The sequence below is a fragment of the Malurus melanocephalus genome, unplaced genomic scaffold (assembly GCF_030028575.1).
Source record: "Malurus melanocephalus ecotype Western Australia unplaced genomic scaffold, MMel_1.1 scaffold_62, whole genome shotgun sequence".
Lineage (NCBI taxonomy): Eukaryota > Metazoa > Chordata > Aves > Passeriformes > Maluridae > Malurus > Malurus melanocephalus.
The window spans coordinates 2,299,344-2,310,918 of record NW_026623294.1 but is presented as its reverse complement, the minus strand read 5'-3'; the positions used below and the strand labels follow the sequence as shown (position 1 = coordinate 2,310,918).

The 11,575-nt window shown below is 45.6% G+C and overlaps 1 long non-coding RNA gene across 2 annotated transcripts in view; it reads left to right on the top strand.

The window, feature by feature from the left end:
* Positions 1 to 1,976: 1,976 nt before the first annotated feature.
* The window catches only part of LOC130573688 (uncharacterized), a 31,226-nt gene continuing 21,627 nt past the window's right edge, over positions 1,977 to 11,575 (top strand). For both annotated transcript variants that reach the window (XR_008965345.1, XR_008965344.1), the window contains exon 1: positions 1,977 to 8,315. This is a non-coding gene — a long non-coding RNA (uncharacterized LOC130573688). The remainder of the gene's footprint in view (positions 8,316 to 11,575) is intronic.

The following is an 11,575-nucleotide window of genomic DNA, read 5'->3' as shown; positions in this document are numbered from 1 at the left end:
AATGAGGGCCAAATTTTTTATGTACAGAATTAGGAGAAATATTAGACTGGTCTAGTGATATTACTGTTGACTAATGTTATCTTTTCTATGTCTTTAATATTATCTTACCTATGTAGGGAAGTAATGAGTTCTGCATTTAATCCTCTTGGTTGAACACGATGCAGTTTTGAATCAAAACTCTCTTCCACCCTTACATGCTGCTCTGGGTCTTCTTCCATGTAGGATATGTTCTTCCCTTCTGAAAACCACAATGTGGTAAATAAATTGCAAAGTATCAGTGTGTAGTTATCTCTAAATGCAGGAGAGGGGATCTCGTGGAGAGTCTAAAGCATACACATGGCTTCAGGATCAGAGGTGGTGACTTTGCTCCAAGAACRTACCTGAAGAAAGGCACTGTGCTTCCAGAAAGAGGTGCTACAGCTGGATGAAATTCCTGTATCAGAGGGCAGTGCTTCCCCTGCACCCAGGCAGGAAGGGAGTGGGTATTGACCCCAAAAGCAGGAGTGAGATGTTGTTCCTAAGTTTAGCCCTGTGGGTCCCACATGCTAAAGGATTCAGTTTCTGGGTCCCTTCTTCTGATCATAAGCAAGGGTATAACCAGCTTAATGAAAGGTTCAGCAAAAGCTTCCAGAGGGAAATGGAGGGAAATTCGTCTGCCATCAAGTGGGGTACTTAGGAGGTCAGGGCAGTCAGGTGAACTTTGGGATTGAGGTACACCAGCTCCAGTCTCACACAAACATTCCTGGACCACTTCTGCAGACAGAGGTGTTCCATGACTCGGTGCCATGGGGAAGGGGAGGGGGCACTGCTTGTTTGCCTGATCTGCTGCTGGATAAATGCACCTAGACAGGTTTGCATCAGAAGTATCTTTAGCTGATGAAAGCATCTGGCCAGCTCTGCTAAGGAGAATCTTCTGCGAGAGCCTCTGGAAACACCTGAAAAAGTTCCACCTGCTGCCTGCATATCCACAGGAGTTTTTGGTGGCATTTGATGAGGTCCAAGTCTGTGCTCACATCTAAGAGCTTGTCTTTGATGTGCTCCAAGTGAACTATGAARGTTAGAGGAAAATGTGGAAAAGGCAGAAACTGCTTTCATGGAAGCTTAGATATCTGTCTTTTTAATATCTCCTGTGAAACTAATACCTGCCAGGAGTTTCACGCTGTTGTCTTACATAACTACACCAATTCTGTCCCCTGCATCACTGCTCTGACAGACACACAACCGTCCCCTCCCAAACAAGCAGCTGATCTCCACAAGGCAAACCAGCAACTTAAGGAACCAGATTGAGAGCCACAAAGCAGATACCTCACCTCCATTAATTTCTGCAGGAATCAGGCTGTGTTATAGATCAGGACCTTAGTTATTCTGAACACAGAGCATAAACAAAAGAAAAACTCATGTTATGAATACAAAAGAGGTACATTTGTTTCACAATGCTGCACTGGATTATACAGCTGACATTACAGAGGAGTAGCTTCAGGGAAAACAATGTTTGTCAGCATCCTTGAATACTGAAAATTTAAAATCCATAAGCAGAGAAACTAAAGAGATGATCAGACCTCTTCAACCAGTCATCCAGAATGCAGTATTAATTTGCTGCTCTACCAAACCCTGAAATGCTGTTCTTAATAGATGGGGAGTGATTTGCTAAGATCCATGTCATTTGCCTCTGGGATTTATAGAGATAACAGCAAGATCAGATAGAATTAACACTTTATCCTATAATATCTCATTTCTCTGAGAACATCTGAAAACACTTTACAAGTAGCAGTGGTCCCTCACTGATGCATGGAACACTGGGCACTGTCACTTCAGAAAAATGGACAAAGGAACAATGTTGCTCTCCTCCTCAGCAAATATAATCATAGGCAAGAAAYGAGCAACTTTCCATCACTGCTTTGCTTCATGGACATTTCTTTCAGAGCATTMCTTGTAAAATAAATTAAAAATAAATGGTGCACATAGGTACTATTTTTTCTTACCATAGAAAAGGTCTTCCCACTGGACCAGTAATGGCATACTACAGCAGTGATACTGGTCTCCATTATCTCAGAAGCTGCATTTTCTAGTTGCTGACACTGAACAGCTGGTCTGATTGGTTTCACATTACAAAGATGGTATAAATTAAGTTGCCATGTGAATCAAGAATGAATCTCCCACACAAAAAGATATGCAATACCTTTTATTTAGCCTTGTGCACTAGAAGTGTTCACAATACTGAAACCTACCATCCTGCAGTGAGGGAAACATATATTGGGCCTTATCTATGAAAACCAAAGACATTCCTTTAGGCTTTGACTTTAAGAGTAGGTGAATCCATATAAAATATGGATTTTTATCCTTACAGCTTTAAAGAAATTTCTGCAGTATAGCTGTGGTTTTTTCAACAGTGTAGGGTTTTTCCTATTTGTCATTCAGACATACAGAGTTATATAGAGGGGTTAATGAATATCCAGTTTGATGATGGCACCCCAGGGACCTGTGTTTTATTGGAAAGATGCTCCTTTAACAGATATCTCACTTACCCATCAACTTTGAGGTGTAAGACTGAGGATTTCTACATTATCATTTCACTTATACAAGTACTGCCTTTAAAAGAAATTGTTTCTTGCAGCGGTCCTCTGGAATTTCTGGATGACCTAGTTCCCTCCTGAGGGATGACTCCTAAACTCACTTAAATCAAAGGCAGTTATCCTTAATTCTTTAAAATAACTTTGGGAAATAAAGAATTGGTGTTGTTTTTATGCTGGCTCAGAAGTACCTTCAAGACAAAGTTCATTTTGGCACATCCAATCAAGTAAGGGATTAATGGCTCTCGTGTGGGAAAAAACAAGRCATAGGCAGCTTCAAGGAGTCATCACACCACCTTGCTCTTTGACCATTCTTGCTTTAGAAAAYTGGCTTTTGCCTGCCCTTGCAACTGCCAGCAAGGAGAGGCAACTGGAACCTCACAAAAAGAACAAATCAAGCCTAGTCGGGCCACCTTCTCCTTTTWCTTTTTTTGTGCAAACACCTCTCTGAACCCATCAGAGGGAMACGCCMTTTCTCTCAGATATTTGAGCACACACCRACATCATTTCCTCTTGTGGAACAGTGCCATCACGTTTCCCTTGCTGGAAGCATTTTCGCAGCGTGCAAAGGCCCTTAGCAATGTGCAGCCCCAGTGAGGATGTGCTGATGGCTCTACTCTTTGACTGCATTCCTGCCCACAGCCATAACCTGCTGCATGGTGCCCCCAGCTCCCTGTGGGATCACAGCGAGCTTTCACCAAGTGAAAATGCTCTCTAAATCCTGCTTATCTAGCAAGAAGATTTGCAAAGAAGGAGCCCTCTGCCCCCTCATCTTGCACAGACGGTCTGACTCACTGGACTCAGGATTCCCATCTGGATGTCTCTTTGAAAGATGGGTGCAAGCCAAGGAGTTTGTCTATTCTTAGCCTTATCTGCTATAAAGATAGTTTTCCCCATAAAAACCTACTGTCGTTCAGCCATCTCAGAGAACACCTGTCTCCAAGCAAAAACAGCAGCAGTGTGAATCCTGTTCCCTGCTCATTTTAATGCGGTGTTAATATCAGAGCYCGATGGAGATTATATAAGTGCTGACATAGCTGAGGAAAACCGCGAAAAAAAAACAAAAATAAATGGAAGTCAAATAATTTGAACCCTGTCACCATGCAGTGCCAACTACAGGAATGTGAAYGGCACTTGGAGGCAGAAAAATCTTCTTACACCTCCTGTGCTCCAGAAATGACACCAYTTGCTTGCCAGCTTCTCCGACCAGCAGCTTCCCACTTTCTCCTRTGCTGCTTGAGGACATGGCATGTCCTGGTGACGTGATCCACAAAACCGTGCCTCTCTCAGCCCTGCTCCCCTCCCCTTGTGCTCGGGATTTCTGCGGGAGCTTGGCCCCTGGCAGCCAGGCAGCCGCAAAGAGGGATGCCAGAGGGGGCAGTGTATATTAAAAAACAACGCGCAGCCTCTTAAACCGCCTCGAACAAAATTGTGCAATAATTGGCTTGTGCAACCATGTGATCTTATCACTGTGAGCCAGGGTTTTCAGAGGAAACTGAAAGGAGTGAAACACCCACTAGATCCTGCTTCAGATCATCTGAAAAGCTCGGCTGTTTCCTTCGTCCTCCTCTCTTCATGTTTTACAATTTGCTCGTGGTGGTATTTCTCCCTGAGCTCCTGGGAGGCCAGGCTCTTTGCCAGATCTGTTTGTACACACTCCCAGGGTAGGTTTGGGTTGTTGGCCAGTTTCCCTGTGTCCTGGCTTTCCCTGTAGCTTGGAGCTAAGGCAGCCCCGGTCATCTTCCAGCAAAAGTCTGGTATGGCCAGGCAGGGCCAGCCAAGCGTGGGATGGACTGGCCCTGTCTCTAAAGGGCTCTGCAGGCTACCACCCTAACAGGGCCAGGGCTGTGGGGGCCACCTTGAAGAGTGATGTCTTGAGACAGACAAGATATGGAGATTTTAGAGAATGAGGAAAGATAAATCTTCCTTACTACACGGTTAAGACAGAAAAGTAACAGTCTGTAAAAACAGGAATATATTAGAGCAGAGCATACTGCTGTGCTGGGTAATTCCTGTGCTGGGTTTATAAAGAACATTCAGGAGGATGGTGTTTCTGGGCTCTTGGCTGTYCATGACAATACCCTTTCCCACAGATGTATCCTGGAGCTTGCCCCACCTTCAGAAGGGATCTCTGGTTGCAGCACTGTGTCTGTCTGCCAGGGTTACGGGGTGCAGCTGGCTGTGCTTCCTGCCCACGAGTGTTTCCTGTGGATGCTGTGATCAGTCAGGGRTGCAGGGAGACATGAGTGGCATGGGGAGCAGGAGCACTGGGTGCTGGGATGGCAGGWCCAACACGAAGCTTTGGACTCTTCTGATAGTCAGTGGAGAGAAATCAAGAATCCTTGTGCACATATGAAAAAAAAGATCAGGCAAAACACCTTTTAAGTGTCTGTTTCTCTCTTAACTACAAAGAGAGTCCAGTTGCTTAGCTGAGAGATGTGGAAAGCCCTGAGATCAGGTGGTATCAATCTCACCACAGCTTTAGAAACCAGGACAATTTCACACAAGGACTTGATATATGGCACTTATGWGGGGACACAATGATGTGGACACACTTACATTAACGTAACATTATACTAGTGTGCATGAGAAACTGTCATCCTCGAGGTGGTATAAACATACCCTTAGTCCTACAGTCAAATAGCATTAGCATCAGACAGCTACTCAGTACTTAAAACTGTGCAAAACACCAGGAAAATGCCCAGAAGTAGTCTGGGACCAGAGTGACCCCAGAGCTGCCAAGCCCAAAATTGGAGGAGTGTGGGACAYAAGGCCTCATCTAGAAGTCATGCATGTGCCACAATTCTTTTCTTTTTTAGTACAAACTGCCCTTGATTAGTCATCGACCTGGTTTAGAAGTTGCACCGCTCCCACTCAAGCTGTGAGTGKAGAACATATTTAAATATAATAGACTCCACGATCATTTTAAAACTGGCCTAGATCTRGGCCCGTGGGGGACTGTAACTAATTTGATAGAAGCTGTAGCTTCTAAATAGAACCACCTGAGACCTCTCCAGAGTTCAGCTGTGGGGTTCACTGTTCCAGCACAAAGCCTCAGCTCAGCTCCTGTACTTCTTCACAGCCTTTCTCAGCAGAGAGGATGATTTGGGGGGCAGCAAAATCGGTTTCCTGATGGATAGCCTTCCCAGTGGGAATTATGAAGCAGAGGGAGGAGCGGAATTATGGTTTCAGCTCCCCAAACCATTGGAGGGCTGCATTTTTGCACAGTTTTGAGTCAAAACCATATGCAGCTCCACGGTTTTGGCTGTGGTTTGCCTTGGGTTTTTTTGAGCTAACTGCAATAGTGACTGATCCAAAAGGTAGGAGTAAGTAAAGTCACCGTATGTTTTAAACCTTCCATGCTGGAATGTTTTTTTGCAGTATGCAAGTCCCGTTTTTAATGTCAGAAGCACTTCCCACCTTAGATTTTCACTTCTTCAGCATTGACTAAGCACCTCTGCAAACTCAGGACGAAATATCTGCCTTTCACCCATGAGCACAACAGTGTCAAGCCAGTAAGTTTGTGTTTCTGTAGTGATTTTGGCTGCATTATTTGCAATAGCTGGTACTCCTGCACCTTCCAGACCAGAACATCGCAGGGGCTGGCTGCAGAGTGAAAAAAACTTGGGCTGATGGTGGGTGGCACTTCAGTGCTACTGAAGCAAAAACATCAGCCTTCAGACGGCACCATAGCTGAGACTGCCTTGCCCATCTCTGATGTCTGCTGAAGTGGAAATCAGCCATTGCCCCAGGCTCTTTATTCAAATTTAATTTCTTTCAAATTTCATCTGTTCCCTCTCCAAAAAAAAAGGTTTAATGGAAGCTTTGTGTGAGAGTGTTATAGCTGCTGTGCTTGCCACCAAAATCTCTTTCCCACTCCTGTACCCTGGTATAAATATCACAAATCCATGAAAAAAAGAGACAGCAAAGTGTTAGTGGTACTGAGTTCTAGGATCATCTTTATTCACRGAATCACAGAATGATGGGAAGGGACCTCTGGAGATCACTTAGTCCAGCASCCCTGCTGAAGCAGGTTCACCTAGAACAGGTTGCATGGGATCATGTCCAGGCAGGCTTGAATATCTCAAGAGAAGGAGACTCCACAACCTCTCTGGGCAGCCTGTTCCCCTGGTTTTCTGTCACCCTCACAGCAAAGAAGTTTTTCTTCATATTCAGACAGAATTTCCTGTGTTTCAGGTTGTGCCCGTTGCTCTTCTCCTGTCGCTGGGCAGCACTGGAATGAATCTTGCCCCATTCTCTTATCTCCTGCCCTTCAGATATTTGTCTGCATTGATAAGATCCCATCCCAGCCATCTCTTCTCCAGGATGAACAGGCCCRGCTCCCTCAGCCTTTCCTTGTCAGAGAGATGCTCCAGCTCTCTCATCATCCTCACAGCCCTCCCCTGGGCCTGGTCCAGGAGTTCCTTGTGTTTCCAAAATGGGAGRGTTCAGAACTGGGCACAGCTCTCCAGATGTGGCCTCACCAGGGCCGAGCAGAGGGGCAGGACCATCTCTCCTGACCTGCTGGCCACACTCTTCCTGTCACCCCAGGCCACAAGGGCACACACACTGCTGGCCCACGGACAGCTTGTTGTCCCCAGGACCCACAGGTCCTTCTCTGCAGAACTCTTGCCAGCAGCTCAGCCCCCAGCCTGTCCTGGCACATGGATTTATTCCTTCCTGCCCATCCCTGCCCAGGTCAGGACCTTGCCCCTGCCTTCACTGAATTTCTCCCCAGCCTGTCCGGGTGTCTGAGCAGCAGCACAGCGCTCTGGGGTGTCAGCCCCTCCTGCCACTGCTGTGCCACCACTGAGTGCCAAACTCGCTGTCCCTTGGGMCAGGTCACTGTGAGCCCGTGGAACAGACTGGAGCCAGAACTGACCCCTGGGAACACCGTGAGCTGCAGCCTCCAGCCGGACCCTGCGGCTGATCACAGCCCTGTGAGCTCTGCTGTCCGGCCAGTGTCCAGTCACCTCACTCTGCTTCCTGAGCTCACCTGTGAGGATGTTATGGGACAGTGCCAAAAGCCTCGATGAAGCCAAAGCAGACAACATCTACTGCTGTCCCCTCATCTACCCAGCCAGTCATGCCATCACAGAAAGCAGTCAGGTGGGTCAAGCATGATTTGCTCCTGCTGAGTCCATGATGACTGTTCCTAAACACCTCATTTTTCTTCACATGCTTAGACATGTGACATCCAGCATGAACTGTTCCTTCACCTTTCCTGGGACTGAGGTGACGCTCACTGGCCAACAGTTCCCTGTTTCCTTCTTGTAGCCCATTTTGAAGCCTGCAGTGGCACTGGCTTTCTCCAGTCCTCAGGCAMCTCTCCTGTTCTCTATGACTTTSAAAGATGRTGGAGAGCCAGATGGTAACATCTGCCAGCTCCCTCAGCACTCATGGACACATCCCATTGGGCTGCATGGATGTGTGTGTGACAAATTTGCTTACATGAACTGTAACCTGAGCCTCCTTGACCAGTGGGAAGTTCTCATTTCTCCAGTCTTGGTCTCTTTCCACCGGGGTCTGGGATTCCTGATGGCCACACCCGGCAGTAAGGATTGAGGCAAGGAAGGCATTCAGTAACTCCACCTTCTCTGTATCCTCTGGCATCAAGGTGCCAACCTTGTGCAGAAGCAGACCCACATTTTCCTGTTTTCTTTTTGTTACTTATTCAATGCAGATGATGCTACAATGTATATTCTGAATGCAGTGCTACACAACTGACCAAAGATTCCAATGCAGGTAAGGGTCACCTGTAAGAACATAGATATCAAATGTAGCTTATGTGCTAACTTTTTTCGCATTAAGTGAAAGCAGGCATTCCTAAAATGTTGATTATGTTATGGCCTCTTCACACCAGCACAGTCAGTGTTGCACAGTCTGTAACATTCACAACGAACTCCACATCATCAGAACTGTATCATGCCCTTTCTTGCCTGGGGCTCAGGAATGATCCAAAAGGGAGACTTTCCCCCCAGATTTGAATAAAGGAGGAATGTGGCTCACTTTACATGCAGACAGGGTTAATTTTTTCTTCTTCCTGCATTCTTTCGAGCAGCCATCCCGAGGAGAAGTGTCATATTACCTTACCTCTCATTCCGAGGCTTCTAAGCTGGACCTGGATTTGAATTTCCGTGGCATTAGAGAGGAGTCTCAGTGTTCTGGTTTGGGTCCATTGCACAATGGTGGGTGGGAACTTCACATGAAGGGAGTTTGATTTGCTTATTCCCATTCCAGCCTCTGGTTTTACACAAATTCTGTGTCTAGTCGCCCCCATTTTGTGCAGCTGTGGAAGATGCGGGGACGAATCACTTCATTAAAGAGGAAATGAAGCATTGCCTTCCCACGGGAGAATTCCTGAAGACAGAAAGACAGGGTGGTTAGCACTGCAGCCYTGTCCTGGCTTGCCTACACATGAAAGTTATTTCAGAATAAGCCAGGGGTTGAATGTAAAGCAGCACAGGCATTCCACAAGTGCTGCGTGTGCTGCTAAATCTCAGCAGAAGCAATGGGCCGCAGTGGCTGCACGCTGATTCATTGGGACTTGCCCATGTCTTCTTTAGCTGTGTCCAGCAGAAAGAAGCAGGCGAAGATTTTTGGAAAAAGCAGTAGTAAACTACTATACAAAAGCAGTAGTAAACTACTGCAGAATAGTCAGAATTAAATAAAGAATTCTTATTTTCCTGACTTCACAACACTGAAGCAATGAGACATCTCCAATACTTCTTTTCAGAGTAGAATGAGAAATCAAGGTGAAGATACATGGAAAGGTGACTTCAAACCATTTTGTTCCTTCTGGTTTCATACCAAAGATATTTCAGTGGCCTGTGGCCCTTCAGCTGCCCATGCCTGGCTCAGCACAGCCACTGGGATGCTCACCGTCGCTCTTCACCACTTGAAAGGCACCATGCTGTGGAGCCAGAGGAGCCAGAGGAGCTGATCACAGTCCAGAAACATCTACTCCATTTCCCACATCAGCACAGATGCAATCCAAAGACAAACGCTGCCTGGTATCACTTTATCCAGCTTTCACCCAAGTGTTCTATGCCAACTTAGAGCACCAGCTTTACAGGGATGGCCTTTGACAGAAACTTCACATCTACCATTTCCTGAGCAGTCTGGCAGTGCACCTTTGGCTGCACCGCCACCCCTCCCTGCTGCTCGCTGCATGGCAGAAGAAGGGCAGTCAAACTGGTACAAACCCCATCCCTGGAAGTGTTCAAGGCCAGGCTGGATGGAGCCCTGAGCAACCTGGTCTAGGAACTGTGTCCCTGCCCAGGGCAGACAGGTTGGAACAAGATGATCTTTAAGGTCCCTTCCAACCCAAATCATTCTGTGATTCTATGGCAGTATGTTGGAAATGAAATGTTTTCAGAAGGGTGACTGCTGAAGTGAACACCATTCAGTGTTTTCAGCATAAAACTAAATATGTTTTTATCATCTTCTCATCCCCCAAATGTGGTAGACTCCAGACTTCCCAGCTGCCTGAAGCAGAACCACCTTATGCCCCCMAAATTTAGGAAATATTTCCCCTGGATTTATAAGTATGCACTTTTTTGTCTTCCCTAGAATGTGATCAGAGACTAATGATCAAAATTTACTCTAACAATGGCATAAAGATTTGTTTGGTTTTTTTTAATCCCAAGAAGTCCTAGGCTATGTCCTTACTTTAAATTTTTAAAAAAAATGCATTTTGATGTACCTATAAAGTCCAAACTGAAATAGGTTTTCCTACTGTTCTGCCACAAACTGACTGCTAGAACAGGGGTTAGGTTCAATTTTTAGAGGGTCTATCCAAAAGAAATAAGAACATTTAAGYATTATTTTGAGCTTCCATGGAGAAATCTGGGGAAACTGCAGTATATTACCAGGCCTCATTGTGTGAAACATCTCCAACTGTGAGCAATAAAGTAAAAAATGTATTTGAACAGACATAACATCTTTGGAAGTGGATGAAAGAAAAGCTCAATAAATCACATCAATTTGGTAAATCTGAACAACGCTCTCCAACACCTTTCACTTGGCACATTGGCAGATATTTTCTCCTCTAGCTGGAAATGCTCTGCAGTGAGCAGCTCCTGCCCTCTCCCACCCCTGCTCTCCGTAGCACTTTTTTTCTCCAGCTCAGAGAAATGCAGTCAGGGAACATGCTGATGTCTTGCTCCTGTTTTCTGCAGCAAAGATATAATTCTTTAGTCAAATACATCAATTCTATAGAGGTAAAGCTTCAAAAACAGACATACGCACAGTGCTCCAGAGAAGAGTTACCATCTGCCTTCCCCTCTCCTCCTCCTCCTCAAAGGAAGAAAGAAATGTAGCTGAGGCTTAGCTCTTCATTACCTGCTTGCACTGACATTCRTGAGATTCCCTGCAGGATTTTTCTTGCTAACCAGGCAGGATGAACACCCACAAAAATTGGCAAGGAGATGACTTTTAACTCATTTCACAAACTGGCTCTATTTCAAGTAGACAGTGTCTCTCTGGTATCAAACCAGGAAAAAATTTGGTTTTGCTTTCCTCTGAAAAATAGAAAAGGCAAGTAGCCATCCTACTGGTTGCCTTGAATACTAACAGGGAAACATGGTGTCTCACGGATTAAAAGGAATTCAATTTCACCTCTCAAAGCCTGGGGATGAAGTTCCATGTTGGTCTGATAACACATTTTAGCTGAGTATTGTAAAAACCTGAAGGGAGTTTGCTTTCTGCATTATCTGCTCCCCTGCCACTACTCTAGAGGTGCAGGCACTATTGCCTTCAGCAGGGAACAGTCACAAGTCGAATTCAGAGCTTGGACATTGTGKCAGGAGAGAGCTGTCACTGCTACACCAGTGGTTAGAGTGCAACATTATGCATCCACACGATACTTGTATCCTGGGAAAAATAGACTCTTGGTACAGAAGCAGAAAAGTAACTTTGGTGGGTTAAGTATTTTGGATTGAGAAAACTTAAACCACCTCCCTCAGGAAAAAAAACAAACAACAAAACAAAACAAAACAAAACAA